Genomic DNA, 18,510 nt, shown 5'->3' on the forward strand with positions numbered 1-18,510 from the left:
GGGTGGGGGAAGATTTTCATGACCAGAGTCCCTCTCCACTTGTGTGGACAGGCAATTCCTCTTTTGTAGTACTCTGTGCCCCACCCCCAAATAGTAACAGGACTTCTGGAGTTTGAGGTCCTTTCAATGGACAAGGAAACGATTGTCTGGGCATTGTCAGGTAAGACATACATCAGGAACATCTTGTTATTCCATCGAAGTATTCAGCTTTCAGTATTCCGAATGAATCAATTTCAGGAGCCTGTGGTATAGAAATCCTTGTTGAGAAGGGGGGTCTTTCATCCCCTTTCCATGTCTCTCACCAGCATCCTGGTCACAAGGCCAGTCCACCACGGCCCACAGGACACCTGACCCTGGTGACATAAACTCTTAAATTGGACCTGGTATCTGGTAACCCAGTATCCTTCTTTGCTGTCCTTACAATAGTGGTCAAATTTGTGACCTCCTTGTTCCCTAAAAAGGAGATTTGTCCATGCTTGTCTCTGTGGGGTACTTAGAGGGTTGGCTCTGAGGCATTTCTCATCACCCAGGGATTATATAACAAAGATTGTTATGAACATAAAGAGGAGTTGAACATAACAGGGCTGTAGATGCATGAAGGTGGCCCCCTTGAGCCCCAACAGCATAGATATGTATTCACACTGGTTACTGCAAAAACCTCAAAGTTCTGCAAAGACCTCAGGGCTAGAAACTGAATCATAGAGGGCTTGTTTCTCACAGTGAGGCGGCATCTGTGCATCTTGTAAATAGTTGCCTAAATCATTTTCCTAAGGTGCTGCTTCTGATCCCTCCACACTGAGCATCATTGTATGGTAGGCACTGGGGGGTTGACGTGCCTGAGTGCCGGCCTCCTCTCAGGAGAACACACTCTGCTGAGGCCCCACCCCTGGGAGCCAAAGCCAACCGACTGCTCCAGGTTCTGCAAGTCACCCAGAAGTGAGAGGACACCCAGGAAGGAAAGCGGGAAGAGGGACTAACCCATGCACCAGATACTGCTGGGCACTTTCATGAACGGTGACATTTGAATTGAGCTTTTAAAGAAGAGACGATTTCAAAAGGTAAGTGCTTTTCAGATAGAACAACAATAGGAATGAACAAGGAGTGGGGACACTTGGGGCTTGTTTGGAAACCAGTGAAGTGGCTGAGGTGGCTAGAACATAGGTTGCTTGCTGGCTGGGGGGCAGCCCCATTGCCCACAGTCTCCCAGATATTTATCTTGTCAGCCTTCACGTGTCTGAGGTACCTGAGTCCAGTCACACAATTTAACAGCTGATATATTGTTTCCAAGATATTTCTATAAAGGGCTCCATGTTAAAAGAAAATCTGGTTAGTTGTTAAATCATACTTGTATCTCACTTTTGTAGAACTGTGAGGTCTTAGAGATGGAAGGGATGAACACAGTCATCTAGTCCAGTCCCTGGCAGGATGTAGAAGCTTCCTTGTCAGTGGTTCTCAAAATTGAGTGTGTATCAGAATCACCTGCATGGTTTGGTAAAATACACATGTCTGGGCCCAGCCGCAAAGTTTCTGATTCAGTAGGGTTGCGGTGGAGTCCAAGGATCTGGGCTCCTAATAAGTTCCCAGGTGCTGCTGTTGCTGTAATTCCTGACAACTGTGTTATTTAATACTTCTTGAATCCTCAGCTTTCATCTCTAGTTGTGTGTGGCTCATGACCACTCACAGCACCCACCTACTATTCTTTGTTGAACCCTCCAATTGTTTGAAAATTCTCCCTTCTGTTGCCTTCAGAACTGCCTTCCTTTTACTTCCACCCAACAATTGCTCCTAATTCTGCTGAAAATGCCACACAGAACATGTCTGTGGATGGTGGTTGAGTCACAGGCCTCCTTACTCTCCCACTAGGTATGTGACCTTGGGCAAGTCTCTCAGCTTTTCTGAATTTTCCTGACCTGTAGAATGGAAGTAATAGGTTTCTAAAATATCTAAATAAGATGTTTAGAGTAAATGAGAAAATTTGTATAAAATAATTAGCTTGTTTTTTGGCACATAGTAAGTACTCAACAAATGCTGAGTTTTAGCATTACCCGGATTTCCTTCTCCATGTGTGTGTGCGCTCAGTCTCTCAGTCATGTCTGACTCTTTGTGACCCGATAGACTGTAGCCCACCAGGCACCTCTGTCCATGGGGATTCTCCAGGCAAGAATACTGGAGTGGATTGCCATTTCCTTCTGCAAGGTATCTTCCCAACCCAGGGATTGAACCCAGGTCTCCCACATTGCAGGTGGATTCTTTACTGTCTGAGCCACCAGGGAAACCCTTCTCTATGTGGGATCTCATCAAATCACTGAAGAAAGTTAATCATTTTAGCTCACACTTCTGCTTTCTGGGGCAAATATCCTTTGTTTCTTCACCTATTCCTTATGGCACAGAGTCAATATTTCCTCCGTTTTTGTTACTCTCCTCCAAACAGTCTGGTTTGTAAAGTTCCCTTGTCAAGTGTGCATGGGGCTCAGACCTGTCACTGGCCTCAGCATAGTTGGAGCCTAGTATACTCACTGCCGCCAAAGATCACTTTAGCTTTTATGGCTAATTGCCACATTTCACTTGACCCCATCAGACTTTTTGGCAATGAAATGCCTGAGGCCACATCTGCACATAAGGAAAAATTTGTTATTCTGTCACATTTCCCCTTGAAGCTCCCCTGGCTGCCTCCACGTGGGGCTCTTACTGTGTGTGGGGTGTTGGCTAGGGAGATCACTCTGATCCTAGGTCTGACCTGGGGCTTACACTTGCTTTGTGACTGCTGTGAGAGCAACCTGGGCAACAGGCCATGTGAAGAAGCAGTCAGAGGCTGACAGAGAAAAGGGATCTACTTCTTTTCTCTGTCTTGGCCTCTGCCTCTCCTGGCTCCTTGGGCCTGGTGGGAGACCCGGCATCTCCCCTGGGGAAGGGTGAACTGACCCCTTTGGTACAGCCAATAGTTTTCTGGAAGGAAACCAAACTTCAGGGCCAGAGGGCATTTAGAGCAAAGCTGTGTAGGCATTTCAGTCCCCACCCCCTGCCTCTGTATCTACTGGCCTCTTGCCCAGAGTCCTTGGTAACATCATGAGGAGAGAGTCAGGGCTGTTTTTTATGGGGATGGCGTGGCAGCTTCGGGGGTGTAGGTATTAGGATGACAAGGCAGGCTCTGGGAGCAATGCCTCTCACAGTTTCAATCCTAATTTCCAGTCTGTAGTGAATGGCTTACTGGGAATAATGTCCTCAAGTTTTAAACTGAAGGCAGAAAAAATCTGTCTGCCTAAGTCACTGGTGTTCAGGAGAGTGTCTTACCTCTTCCTGGTCACAGAGGACACCAGTTCCTTTGCAGCCAGGCCTCCCTCCTGCAGAACTGCTGGCTCGGCAGCCTGAACACCGCCACCTGCTCCACATGCTGAGCCATATGGCGATGTACCAGGTCTTTTCAGGATACAGCAGCCTGGTGGCAGAAATGGCTGCAGTCACAGCTCACTGTCACCACAAAGCCACACTGTGCTGTGTGAGCAAATAGGAAGACGGCTCCTTTCTGCAGTTCACTGCCTCCTAGACAGCAAAGTCACACAGCACGTGGCTTTGAAGCTGCAGATCCCCATCTTTCTCTGCTTATGACCTTTTGACAGCTGCCCCTCAAGAGGCAGGTGTGAGTCCCAGTCCTGAGCTCTGTTGTAAGGCTGCTGCCGAGCTCTGTCTCTGGCCAAAGGAGTCGAGGAAACTAGCCTCCTGTGTTTTGTGACATCTGCACTTCTTCAGCCTTCCTACAGCCCCTAGGAATCCCAGGCCTCCTGATGCCCAAGTCTTTGAGTCAGGGACTTAACATTTTGTCCTTCAGAAGATTTCCAGGCTGATCTAGGGGAAAGGAAAACAATACTGTTTAGCAAGGGATTCACTGCTGAGGGTAGGATTTCAGCACTCCTGTAGCTGGGGGCATAAAAACTGTATACCACCTTATGGCATATCAGATGGGATCATCTTTAATCTGACTGGGGCTTCTGAGAAGAGGTACTTTCTTCAGTGGATAACGCAGGTGAGTATTGTATGTGCGTGTGTGTTTCCGACATGTTAGAATTCTAAGCAATGGGGAAAAACAGCATGCACACGACTTAGTTGGTTCTCTTAATTAGAGCGTCAAGGAGTCCTGAGACCATCCTGAAGGAGGCAGTACTTTGAGGCAGGGGTGTCTTTTAAATCATGCCATAGACTTGGGTCCATTAATCTGTTCCTTGTCTTAATTCTCTCTCACTGGCCTTTCACTCCTGAATGGGATGGTCCTCAGTCTCCCTGTGAAGGCTGGAGTCAGGCTGAGGCTGTGGCCTTGAAGTCCCTGGCACCTTCCTTGTTTTCCTGTCCCTAAGCTTGTCCCTTTGGGGCCCCAGAGAAGCTGGCTCTTTTAGACAGAATTGAAACTTCCCAAGGACCACTGATCCTCCATTTCTGTGTCTTTCAGAAATAGGTAAGGATAGACCCTAATCGGTATTCCAAGAGTGCCCAGACTTTGATACATTCAGGAAGGGAGGACATGGCCTGTTCTTGCTCTGCACCTCAGTTTCCTGCCCCCGCCTCCACCAGTGGAAAAGTACTGTGTATTCTGACCCCTCAGCTGGGAAAAGGAAGAGGGAGGGAATAACTACTAAAGTATCCTTTGTAGCCAACTTGCAAGTATTAATAAGTCACAGCTCTCTCGGGGTTCTCAGACCTGCCTTGACCTGCTACCTGGTTGCTGAAAAAACACTAGGAAGTTTAACTCAGCAATCATGTGGGGCCACAGCGTGTAAACCAGCTGAGGACCATGACTTTGCCCTTCCTCCTGCCCATTGCCTGGTACTGCTGTAAAACATTTATCTCAATTCTGTATCTGGACCCTGGCCTAATAAATTCCTCCAAAGGTATGCAGACTAAACAGAATGTCTCTTCAGGTGTTGGATGAGGCCAGAATAATCTAGGGAATAACAGAGAAGACTGTCATAAACATTGACTCAGTCAGGGGCAGAAAACTGCTGGAGCTTAAAATATCAGGCTCCGGGTAAGTTAATGAGCTACTAAAAAGACAAGGATAATCAGGTCTGAAGTTGGGGTAAAAATATGAACATATCACAGATATATCTGAACTGTAAAGGGTGGAGGCTAGAATCTTGTACTAAACCAGGCAGACTGGTGTAGTAGAAGGACATTAGCCTTGGATTTACTTTTTATTGAACTATAGTTGATTTGCAATATTAGTTTCAGGTATACAATATAGTGATTCAATATGTTTTTAGATTATATGCCATTTAAAGTTATTGAAAAATAATGGCTATATTTCCCTGTGCTGTACAATATATTCTTATTGCTTACCTATTTTATACATAGTACTTTTTTTCTTATACACAGTACTTTTTAACTTTTAATCCCATACCCTGCTTTGCCCCTCCCCCCTTTCCTCTCCCACCTGTAACCACTAGTTACAGTTTGTTTCTATATCTGTGAGTCTGTTTCTGTTTTATTATATTTATTTGTTTGTTTTAATGTTTAGATTCCACATATAAGTGATAACACACACAATTTGTCTCTCTCTGTCTGACTTATTCCACTAAGCATAATGCTTTCTAGGTCCATCTACACTGTTGCAAATGGCAGAATTTCATTCATTTTTATGGCTAGTATTCCATTTTATATACCACATTTTCTTCATTTATTCATCTGTTGGTGGATACTTAAGTTGATTCCATATCTTGGTTATTATAAACAATGCTGTAAGGAACATTGGGGTACATGAATTTTTCAAATTAATGTTTTCATTTTTTCCAAATGTATGCCTAACAGTAGAATTGCTGTATCATATGGTAGTTCTATTTTTAGTTTTTTGAGAAATTGCCTATTGTTCTCCATAGTGGCTGCACCAGTTTACATTCCTACCAACAGTTGAAGGGTCTCCTTTCTTAACACCTTTTCCAGCATTTATTATTTGTAGAATTTCTGATGATAATCATTTTAACAGGTGTGAGGTGGGATTTCATTATTATTTTGATTTACATTTCTCTGATAATTAGTGTTGAGTATGTTTTCATATGCCTGTTGGCCATCCATATTTCTTCTTTTTTCAAAAATGTCTATTCAGGTCTTTCGCCCTTTTTTTTTCCATTTATTTTTATTAGTTGGAGGCTAATTACTTTACAATATTGTAGTGGTTTTTGCCATACATTGACATGAATAAGCCATGGATTTACATGTGTTCCCCATCCTGATCCCCCCTCCCACCTCCCTCCATTTTTGCCCATTTTTGAATCAGGTTGTTTATTTTGATATTGAATTGTATGAGTTGTTTATCTATTTTGGGTATTAATCCCTTATCAGTCATATCATTTGCAAATACTTTCTTCCATTCAACAGATTATTTTTTCATTCTGTTGATAGTTTCCTTTACTGTGCAAAGCTTTTAAGCTTTATTAGGTCTAATTTTTAAAAATTTTTTCTTTTCTTTTACTTTAGGAGATAGATCAAAAAAATATTCCTACAATTTATGTCAAAGAGTATTCAGCCTATGTTATCTTCTACAAGTTTTATGGTTTTATGGTTTCGGGTCTTACAATTAGGCCTTTAGTTCATTTTGAGTTTATTTTTCTATAAGGTATGAGAAAATGTTATAATCTCATTCTTGTGCATGTAGCGCTCCAGTTTTCCTAGCACTGCGTATTGTGGAGACTGTCTCTTCCTCACTGTGTGTCCTAGATTAACTGCCTTCGTGTGTGGACTTATTCCTGGGCTCTCTGCTCTGCTCCAGTGTGTGTCTTGTGCTGGTACCATACTGTTTTGATTACTGTGGCTTTGTAGTACAGTCTATAGTCTGAAGTTAGGGAGTGATACTTTCAGCTTTGTTCTTTTTCCTCAAGATTGCTTTGGCAATTCAGGATACTTTGTGGTTCTGTATAGATTTTAGGATTATTTGTTCTAGTTCTGTGAAAAAGGTCATGGGTATTTTGATATGGATTGCATTAAATGTGTAGATTACTTTGGGTAGTATGGACATTTCAACAATATTAATTCTTCCAATACAAAAGCATGAGATAACTTTCTATTTATTTGTATCATTAATTTCCTTCATCAGTGTTTTGTAGTTTCCAGTTATTTCACCTTCTTCATTAAGTTTACTCCTTGGTACTTTATTCTTTTTGATGCAATTTTGAACAAGATTGTTTTCTTATTTTCTCTTTTGGATAGTTCATTATTAGTGTATAGAAAAAATAGCAAATTTCTATATATTTACCTTGTATCCTGTAACTTTACTGAATTCATTTATTAGTTCTAACAACTTTCTGTGGAGACTTTAGGGTTTTCTAGTGTCATTTGTTGTCATTGTTGTTCAGTCTCTCAGTCGTGTACCACTCTTTGCAACCCCATGGACTGTAGCACGCCAGGTTTCCCTGTCCTTCGCTATCTCCTGGAGTTTGCTCAAACTTATGTCCATTGAGTCAATGATGCCATCCAAATGTCTCATCCTCTGTCACCCCCTTCTCCTCCTGCCCTCAATCTTTCCCAGCATCAGGGTCTTTTCCAATGAGTTGGATCTTCACATCAGGTAGCCAAAGCATTGTCGAAGTATTATCTAAGTGTAATGTCATCTGCAAATAGTGAATTCTACTTCTTCCCTTCTAATTTGGATGCCTTTTATTTCTTTTTCTTTTCTGATTGCTGTAGCTAGGACTTCCAATACTATGTTAAATAGAAGTGAGAGTGAGCATCCTTGTCTTATTCTTGATCTTAGAGGAAAGGCTTTCAGCTTTTCACCATTCAGTATAATGTTAGTTGTGGGTCTGTCATAAATGTCCTTTATTATGTTGAGATATATTCCCTCTATACCAACTTTGATGCGACTTTAAAATGAATGGATGTTGAATTTTGTCAAAAGTTTTTTCTGTGTCAATTGAGATGATCATATGATTTTTATCCTTCCTTTTGTTAATGTGTTTTATCACACTGGTTGATTTGTAGATATTAAACCATCTTTGTATCCCTAAAATCACAAGTTTTTTATCCATGGCTCTGTTCTGAACTTGGGGTTGAGTGACTTGGTTAAGTCACTTCACCTCTTTGAGTCATTTTGCATAGTAAAAAAACTGAAAAAAAAAAAAAGAAAAAAGAAAAAAAAATTGAGTTGGTACAACTCAAGAACAGAAAATCAAGCAATTTGATTAAAAAATGGGCAAAAGACTTGAATACACATTTCTCCAAAGAAGATATACAAAAGTTTAATAAGCACATTTCTAATATTTTGGGAAATGCAGATCGAAACCATAATGAGATGTCATTTCACACTCATTAGGATGACTATTATTTAAAAAATACAGAAAATATCAAGTGTTGGTGAAGATACAGAGAAATTGGAAGCTTTGTGCATTGTTGATGATAATGCAAATAGAGCAGCTGCTGTGGAAAAACAGTATGGCAGTTCCTTAAAAAATTAAACATAAAATGGCCATATAATCTAGCGATTACACTTCTGGGTATATACACAAAAGCACTGAAAGCAGGAACTCTAACAGATGTCTGTACACTCATTTTCATAGCAACATTATTCACAATAGTCAAAAGTAATCCACTCAACACTGAGTGAATGAATACATAAAATATGGTGTATACACACAATGGAATATTATTCAGTCTTGAAAAGGAAAATTCTAATACATGCTAAACATGGATAAACCTTGAAGATAGTTGCTAAGTGAAATAGGCCAGTCACAAAAAGACAAATACTGTGTGATTCCACTTGTACAAGGTACCTAGAGTAGTCAAATTCATAAAGACAGAGAGTAGAATGGTGGTTGCCAGAGCCCCAGGGGATGACAGTGGGCAGTTGTTGTTTAATAGACGTGTAGTTTCAGTTTGGGAAGATAAAGAGATTCTGGAGATGGACGGTGGTGATTGTTGGACAACAGTGTGAAAGTACATAATGCCTCTGACACTAAAAAATGGTTAAAATGGTAAATTTTATGTTATATATACTTTTACCACAATAAAAACAATTGAGGTGAGAGATCCAAGATTCTCGAAGTATGCCAGTGCCAAGATATAGGTCCCTTCCGGTTGTGGACACGGTGTTGCCACCTGAGCGGGCATCACCCCAAGTTCTGACTGCTGTTTGGACGTTACATAACAGAACCCCAGAATGAAGACAAACGAACTACGACTACACACAACAACATGGGTAAATCTCACAAATATCATAGTGAATGACATAAACCAGACCCCAAAGGAATACACCAGAGCAATTTATTGAAAAAAGGCTTGCCTTTTCCTCTGTTGTTGTCATATTGCTTCTATTTCTATGAGTTGGTCTGGGGGCTTTTTAGTCTATTCCATTGTTACAGTTTACCTTGAGCCAATGCCATATTGTAGTAGTCATTGTCTCTCTAGTATCTTGCCACCCAGGAGAACAACTCCTTCCTTATTCTTATTTTTCAGAATGAGCTTGTTGAGTTTCACCAAAAAAACCCCAAACATATAACCAAACAATCCCTGTGGGAAATTTGATTAGAAATACAATAATCTGTAGATCAGTTTGGAGAACTATCTTCGTGCTGAAGTTTCAATCAATGGATATGGTAAAATCTTCATTTATTTAATTTTATTTAGTTGCTCTCAATGATTTTTAAAAATATTTTTACTTATTTTTCAGCTGTGCTGGGTCTTCATTACTGCCTGAGCTTTTCTCGTTTGCAGAGTGCAGGGCTACTGTTCAGTTGTGGTGCACAGACTTCTTGTTGCGGCGGCTTCTCTCGTTGTGGAGCACAGGTTCCAGAGGGTGGGCTTCAGTAGCTGTGGTGTGTGGGCTCAGTTGTCGGCAGTCCCCGGGCTCTAGAGCAGAGGTGCAACAATTGTGGCACATGGGCTTAGCTCTGCGCCAAGTGGGATCTTCCCAGATCAGGGATCCAATCTATGTTTCCCATATCGGCAGGCAGATTCTTTACCACTGAGCCATCAGGGAAGCCCTCAATGATGTTTTCTAGTTTTCTACAAGCATACCCAAATATTGATCCCCTCACCCTCTGGGGAGTCTGGGCAGAGCTTGGGACAGTTGGCCCTACGCAGGTCACTCCAGCCTTAAAAAACCTCATCTGTTTACTTTAGGGATAAGCCATGTAACTGTTACCAATTTCTCCATGTGAACATGATAGGAAAAAAAATGGAAAGCATTGGGATGTCTTTTTAGTTTTCTGTTCCTGATCACTTGCACAAAATGCTGTGTTGTGTGTGGGCAAAAATGCCATCCATGATGCTTGCTTGTACAACGTGTGCCCATAAATTAAGAAGTCTTGTTCTTGCAAAAACAACAATAATGTTATTTTCTATTGAGGGTTCATCAGGTTCTGGGTGATCTACAAATGTCTTTTTAAGTCTCCAAGAAATACTCTAAGGTTGTTAGTATCTGTACTTCATAGAAGAAGAAGCTGGAGTTTTTTTTTTAATGAATTTTTAAGAATTGAAATATAGTTGATTTACAGTGTTGTGTTAGTTTCTGGTATACAGTGATTCAGTTATATATGTCTATCTCTATATAGTTATACATATATAATTTTCACATTCTTTTTCCTTATAGGTGATTATAAGATATTGATTATAATTCCCTGTGCTATACAGTAGGACCTTGTTGTTAATTTTATATATAGTAGTGTACTCCCAACCTCTTAATTTTTCCTTCTCACCTTTCCCTTTTGGTAACTATAAGTTTGTTTTCTATGTCTGTGGGTCTGTTTCTGTTTTGTAAATAATTTAATCTGCATCATTCTTTTTTAAATTTCATATTCAAGTCATATATTTGTCTTTGTCTGACTTACTTCACTTAGTATGATAATCTCTAGGTCCATCCTTGTTGCTGCATGTAGCATTATATCATTTTTACTTTATGACTGAGTAATATTCTATTGGATATATGTACTACATCTTTATCCATTCATCTGTTGATGGATATTTAGGTTGCTTTCATGCCTTGGCTATGTAAGTAGTGCTGCTATGAATATTGGGGTATATGTTTCTTTTTCGGGGGGGGGGGGTGTATGTATCTTTTTTAATTAGAATTTTTTGTCTTTTCTGGAGTCAATGCCCAAGAGTGGGATTGCTGGATCATATGGTAACTATATTTTTAGTTTCTTTCTGACAGCACTGAGTCCTTGCTGTTGCTTGTAAGCATTCTCTAGCTGTGGTGAAAGGTGGCGACTCGCTGATTGTGGTGTGTGGGTTTCTCACTGTGGTGGCTTCTTTAGTTGCAGAGCATGGGCTTCAGTGGTTGTGGCACATGGGCTCCAGAGCATGGACTTATTTACCTCATGGCATGTGGAATCTTCCTGGACCAGAGATCAAACCCATGTCCCTTGCATTGGCAGGCAGATTCCTAACCACTGGAGTACCAGGGAAGTCCTATTTTTAGTTTTTCAAGGAACCTTCAAAATGTTCTCCATAGTGGCTATACCAATTTACATTCCTCCCAACAGTGTAGGAGGGTTCCCTATTCTCCATACCCTCTTCAGCTTTTATCATTTGTAGACTTTTTGATGATGGCCATTCTGATTAGTATGAGGTGAAACCTCATTGTAATTTTGATTTGCATTTCTCTAATAATTAGTGATGTTGATCATTTTTTTTATGTGCTTTTTAGCTATCTTTATGTCTTCTTTGGAGAAATGTCTATTTAGGTCTTTTGCCCCCAGCTATATAAGCTATTTGTATATTTTGAAGATTAAGCCCTTGTTGTTTGCATTCTTTGCAATTATTTTCTCCCAGTCCATAGGTTGTCTTTTCACTTTGTTTATGGTTTCCTTTGCTGTGCAGAAGTTTATAAGTTTGATTAGGTCCTATTTGTTTATTTTTACTTTTATTTCTTTTGCCTTGGGAGACTGACCTGAGAAAACATTGCTATGATTTATGTCCAAGAATATTTTGCCTGTGTTGTCTTCTAGGAGTTTTATGATATCATATCTTATATTGCAGTCTTTAAGCCATTTTATTTTTGTGTAAGGTGTGAAGAAGTGTTCTAACTTCATTGATTCAGCTGCCTGGCTTTCCAAATACCACTTGCTGAACAGACTGTCTTTTCTCCATTGTATAGTCTTGTCTCCTTTGTTGAAGACTAATTGACCATCAGTGTGTGGGTTATTTCTGGGCTCTCTAGGCTGTTCCTTTGATCCATATGTCTGTTTTTGCGTCAATACCACACTGTTTTGATTATTGTATGTTTGCAGCATTGTCTAAAGCTGACGTTTTGAGAGGCAAAGTAATGCTAAGTGATAGAATCATTTCTGGAAACATGGCAGACTAGAAAATCTGAAATCCATTTCTCTACAAAGTTCATGGAAATACTGGGTAAAATATATTTTAAAAATTGTTTTCCACTAGATAGTTGAACTTGGAAAAGAGGAAAGAAATTGCTAAGGTCCAGAAGAGAAAGTGAAGTGAAAGAAAGTGAGGAGAAAGCTGAAAACCAGTAACCAAGTAGTCTGTTTTCCCAGGGTCACTTTGGGACAGGAGTTAAGACCTAGGAACTGAGACCCTGCTTGGAGCCCAGAATCTCAGAACAGTCTCAGTGAAAGGGTGGGGTAAAAACCAATCCTGTTGGCAAAAGGAGATTCATTTATTCACTTACTCATTCATTTTTGGAAAGCTTGCTATAAGCTAGGTTTATATTCTAGGCTCTTGGAATACAGTGACAAAACAATGACAAATCTCTATTCCTGGGGAGATAATATTCTGGTGGGGAAGGGACATAATATAATTAATAAACATTATATAAACATGATAAAAGGAGATAGGTTTATGGAAAAAACAGAACAGAGTAAAATGGATCAGGAATAAGAAGGAAACCGACAGTTGGCGGCCGCGCGCAGGACGCTCGGGGCCGGGATGGCAGCGGTGGCGCCTGGAAGCGGGGCTTCCCGGGAGGAGGAGGGTACCAGTGGGGACGCAGCCACTCCGCAACCCCCAGCCCCGACGAATGCGCCCGGAGCTCGTCTCTCGAGGCTGCCTCTGGCTCGAGTGAAGGCCTTGGTGAAGGTGGACCCCGACGTGACTCTCGCGGGACAGGAAGCCATCTTCATTCTGGCACGCGCCGCGGAACTGTTTGTGGAAACCATTGCAAAAAGATGCCTACTGTTGTGCTCAACAAGGGAAGCGGAAAACTCTTCAGAGGAGAGATTTGGATAATGCAATAGAAGCTGTGGATGAATTTGCTTTTCTGGAAGGTACTTTGGATTGATTGCTGAGCTGGGCAGTTTTGTGAGCCTGTACCTGCATCCTTCAGCTAGACCCTCTGCAGGCCTCAGCTTTGAAGAAGAGTCTTTGAAATGTTGAACTTACACATTTTTTTCTGTTCTATGCTCACCTAAGCCTGAATAAGCCTGTTAGCTTTAATCTACAAGGTCTTCCACTACTTGGGTCTTCCATTTCTGGCCTGGATGCAGCTGCTTGTGGTAGAAATATAGAAAGTGGTTTGTGTAGGTTGGTTAATAAAGGATAAGGACCAAATAAAGGTTTCTGATCAACTTTAAAAAAAAAAAAAAAAAAAAAAAAGAAGGAAACCATCTGTCTTGGCCTGGACTCTGAGAAGAAAAAGAATCTTCTCTTGCAAGATCCTGACCATGGATCTGCTTTCAGGAGTTGCTGGTGCTGTAACTGACATTCATTATTTGCATGATCTAGAAGCACTACAGCAAGTAACCAACATAAATTGAACCAAGGTTTTTCGTGTCTTTCTTCACCATTCTATGTGTATGGAGAAGATCTGCTTGACAAAAACAAAACAGAAAACGCTCCACCCAAGATGCCAGGTGTTCATAGATAAAGCCCAGGCAAACTTAAGCTCACAATAAAAAATATAAAACTGCTAATGGCAGATTTAAGATTCAATTTAGCATCTGTTTGATGCCAAATTTCATGCTCATAACTCTTGCCCCTACACACACCAGGGCAGGACTCCACTATATCCTCATGGGCAGGATCCACAGCATTTAGATTCACAGAATCTTGGAGTTGGAAGCAACCCAAGAAATCACCTACTCCAATCCCCTAACAATGCAGGACTTCTTTCTGTAACATGACACAGGTTATTGTCAGCCTCTTCTTGAGTACCTCTAGGGAAGAAGAGCACATTCCCTGGATGGTGGGAGGCCTTATTGTAGAGGAAAAACAATTCTACCTAAGGAGACAGACAGGCTCTGTAAGCCTTCTGAGCCAGGAGATCTGATAGGATAATTAACCAGATAGATTTAAAGGCTTCTTATCTGTAAAATGGGGATATTGTCTCATAAGATCATGCTGAGGGTTAACAATAATGGATATAAAGGCTTACCAGGCACACACAATAGACAATGTTATTTTCCCTTGTCTTTAATGTCTAGATCTAAGTAATTGATTTAAATAATCAGCAAAAAGACCTACTCTGCTTTGCATTAACCAGATCACAGCCACTTATTGCCATGAGATTTTTTGAAATCCAAATTTTAGTGAGGGCAAACCTCATTCAGTTCCACATAACAGTGGGGAAGAGTTTTGTCATTAAAACAAACAATTGCTTGTTTCTATTTAATTTTGAATCAATAGTGTATCTGTATATCAAGGCCTCTTCTATTTCCAGTTTCCAGGCTATTGCTATTTATCCCATTTGGCCTGGGGTGAAGAGTAAGTCTAAGAAGTCTCTGAATACAGACCAAGGGTAAACTGCACTGTGAAGTTGCCTTTTCTTTTAATCATCCAATTTTTTTTTTTAATTTTAGGAATTTCAAGAATAATTCTGCTGACTTTGGCTACTTTAAAAATTAAAGAATTATTTCAATGCAACACAATTCATCCACTTGTAGGTGTATAGTTTGGTTGGTCATTGTAGGCAAAACCCACACTCGAGATAAAGAACTAATTCCCTCACCTCCAAGTTTCCCCTTTTGACCTTTGATTTTAAGAGGAATGTTGACAGGCTGGGATCCAGGGCAAGAAGTATTGAAGTTATGGCAAAGGCAGACCACCTGAAGGAATGAAGGGACCCATTGACTCCCAGAGGAATAAAGGCTTATGGGGGATACGGCTTCCCTGGTTGCTCAGTGGTAAAGAATCTGCCTGCAATTCAGGAGACTGGGGTTTGATCACTATCGGGAAGATCCCCTGGAGAAAGAAATGGCAACCCACTCCAGTATTCTTGCCTGGAGAATTCCACAGACAGAGGGGCCTGGCGGACTATATTCCATAGGGTCGCAAAGAGTTGGACACGACTGAGCAACTAACACACACATGAGGAATACATCAGCCTTCAAATATTTGAAGAGCTGCTATGCAGAATAAAGAGTAGACTTAATGTGTAGCTCAGAGGGAGCCGTGAGGGCTCAGGGACAGAAGTGAGAGATGTTTTGATTCAATATAAAATGACTTCTAAAAATAATGTTATAACAACCACTTACCTGATGAAAGTAAGTGAGACTCAGAGTTAAAAATGAATTCCTCAAGGTTTCTTGGTGGTCCAGTGGTTAAGAATCCACCTGCTAATGCAGGGGACATGGGTTCAATCCCTAGTCCAGGAAGATCCCACATGCTGCAGGGCAACTAAGCCTGTGTGCCACAATTACTGAAGTCCACACACCCTAGAGCCTGAATTCCATAACAAGATGAGAGAAGCCACCTCAACGAGAAGCCCATGTATCGCAACTAGAGAGTAGCCCCAGATCACTGCAACTAGAGAAAGTCTGACTGCAGCAATGAAGACTCGGGGCAGTCAAAATAAATAAATTCCTCTAGATCAAACACTTGGTAAGCGATGGAGTCAGAATTTGAATCCAGGTGTTCTGATCTTACATCCAGATCTTTCCCCTTCTACTGTCTACTTTGGAAGACATGTAGGAGGCCCAGGTAGATGTGAAGGTGGAGATGACCTGATATGAGCTAGCTGCTCAGATGTTTGTCATTGTTGACCATTTACCCTCTGGCTCCTGCCATGCCTTCACCCGAGAGCAGCCAAGACCCAGCAAAGACAGGAGGCCCTTGGAACGTAGGTGGAGGAGGGCGAGGCCACCCTGTCCTCAGCCTGTGGTTCTCTTTGCTTCACTGCTCGGAGCAATCTCTTGCCCTGATTTCCAGTGTGGGCTGAGGATCCAGGTCAGTAAGAAGCCCAGCACTGGGTCTGCCTGTGTGGGTGCTGCTGATAGGGATCAGCTGCTCGGGGCTGGGGGCTGAGCTCAAGACGCCACTGGGCTTCCCAGGCGCCGGCCCAGGAGCTTGTGGAAGTGCCTCCACCTGCCCACTTGGGCTTGCCTGAGAGGTTCTGGGTGTGGACGGGGAAACCAGTTGTCGGAGAAGAGAAACAGAGCACCCTCAGGTAAGACAGAGAAAGGGAAAAGAGAGAGAGGAGAGAGTGTATGAGAGCAAAGGAGTTGGGAAATAAGAGCAGGGGCTTTACTGGCTCAGCTTCTAGGGAGCCTGAAAGTAAGAATGCCAGGTGGAGAGGAGGCAGGATGGGCGTACACGGAGCTTTGCTCCTTTTACCAGGACTTCTTGGCCTGTGGCCTCCTGCGGGTGAGGTGGCACAGGTACTGCTCCCCAGCAAGACCTCAGGGTGCTCAGGTGCTGGTGATCAGTGCTGCCCTTGGCCTGGGGGACAGTGGTGGCTCTGAGGCTTGGGTATTGCTTGGGTGTGACTGAGGCATCTGCCGAGCAGAAGGCCCCTCCCCCCGGCGGGCCTCCCCTCCCCTCTCTGCTCCCCTCTCTAGGCAGGTGGGCCCGAGCCTTGGGTTTGCTGAGGGTTTTCCAGGTTTGCCCAGACAGCTGACAGCAAGCTGGACAGAGGTCATTTGAACTCAGACCACACATCCCTGTTAAATATATCAGCTTTTAAATCAACCTTTGTTCAAAGTCCAGTGAGTTCCAACTAGAGCTCACCAGCAGAGAGAACTGCCTGGTGAAGCCAGTGGCGCTTCTTCCTCCAGGACCTAGGTAAGAACTGACTCAGGGTCCCCGTGACTGAGGGTCCTGACCACCTAGGCCCAGACCCCCTTCTTTCTATTTCTTTTTCCATTTCTACGTAGTAGCTGGCCGTCCAGGGCAGAAGAGAGCCTGGTGGGGAAGAAGGCAGGCAGGCCCCTTTGGTGATGGTGGGACTGGGGGGTGAGGGATTCTCCACACTCTGAGGTTCTCTGTGCATGAGACACCCGGACCTTACAGGCTGGGGTCTGCTTCACAAGGGAATAGGTAATCTGACTCTCAGAGCAAGGTTTCCCAGGGTCGCACGGGCGTTTGATGTGTAGCCAGAGCGGGGGAGATGACAGACTTCACAGATTTCCAGGGAGGTTCTCTCTCACAGGACCTTCTCACTGTTCAAGGCCTTTGGGTAGTAGAGATTTTCTTTTGGAAGCAGCCGTTAAAAGGTACAACCTAACAACTTTCTCTCTGGATAATAAAAACACCTTTTATCATGTTATAGCGCTCAGAAATAAAAGTCGGTGGATTTTTAGGCTGACCGAATTTTAAAACAGATCCCCAGACTTTACCCCCTGGAGTGTCTAGTTCTTTGGATCTTGTGAGGCCATGAAAAATCTTTTTTTTTTCTTCTGCAACATCCCTTCAGACGATTCTTGTGGGAAGGGACATTTGGGAGCCACTACTTAGTAACTTATTTCCTAAGCGGAAGTGGTCAAGGGACTTAAGTGTGACTGTCATCTCGGGGCTCCCCAATGGAGGAGATTCCTGGTCTGGGCTGGCTCTGCAGGAACATACACTCCTCAGTTACAGTTCTTGCAACGTTGTACCCATGAGCAAACTCTCAGTCCTATTTCCAAAAGGCACAGGGGCTCTTTGTCTCAGGCCATGGTTGTCTAGTCACCTGGAGTCACATGTTCTTCCCTGCAGCAAATAACTCAGGGACTTTGAGTCTCTGTGTTATGACAAAGTAAATTGTTCTTATCTTTGACTATTTTGTTTGTTCTTTGCACCATAAACTATGAAGTTGCTAGTAATGATGTCTTATGTTCATAGACCACTGGTTAGACAACTCTTTCTCATCCCAGGGAAGGAACATGGGACTGGAATACAGATAACTTGGGCTTTGATTCAGTTGTTAGTGACAGGCCATTAGACAAGTCCCTTTGCCAACTGGAGCCTCAAGTTTATTGCCTATCAAAGCCTCTCATCTTTTCCCCAAGGCTGTATTGAAAATAAAATTAGAAATATGTGTTCAAGCATAACCACACATGTGCTTACTTTTCAAATATGTGTCTCCAGAGGCCCTGTGGAACAGTGGGGCAGCCTTGTGGTCAGCTGGGAGATCTTGTGTTTTAATCTCGTTGAAAGTGAAAGTGTTAGTCGCTCAGTGTGTCTCACTCTTTGCGATCCCATGAACTGTAGCCCGCCAGGCTCCTCCATCCATGGGATTTTCCAGGCAAGAATCCTGGAGAGGGTTGCCATTTCCTTCTCCAGGGGATCTTCCCAATCCCGGGATCAAACCCGGGTCTCACTCATTGCAGGCAGACTCTTTACCATCTGAGCCAAAAGGGAAGTCCTTAAGAAATGTGGAAC

The 18,510-nt window shown here is 42.5% G+C and overlaps 1 protein-coding gene and 1 pseudogene across 3 annotated transcripts in view; both read left to right on the top strand.

The window, feature by feature from the left end:
• The first annotated feature begins 765 nt into the window (after nucleotides 1-765).
• PDZK1 (PDZ domain containing 1) overlaps nucleotides 766-18,510 on the top strand; it is a 53,368-nt gene continuing 35,623 nt past the window's right edge. Inside the window, exon 1 of one of the 3 annotated variants that reach the window (XM_043876614.1) lies at nucleotides 766-1,058. The gene's annotated coding sequence lies outside the window, so the exon portion shown is untranslated. Of the gene's footprint in view, nucleotides 1,059-16,104; nucleotides 16,319-16,780; nucleotides 16,933-18,510 lie in introns of those variants that run through there. The other 2 variants (XM_043876613.1, XM_043876611.1) reach the window with 2 other exon arrangements.
• On the top strand, nucleotides 12,850-13,502 carry LOC122676970 (annotated as a pseudogene).

This window comes from Cervus elaphus, chromosome 20, assembly GCF_910594005.1.
Source record: "Cervus elaphus chromosome 20, mCerEla1.1, whole genome shotgun sequence".
Lineage (NCBI taxonomy): Eukaryota > Metazoa > Chordata > Mammalia > Artiodactyla > Cervidae > Cervus > Cervus elaphus.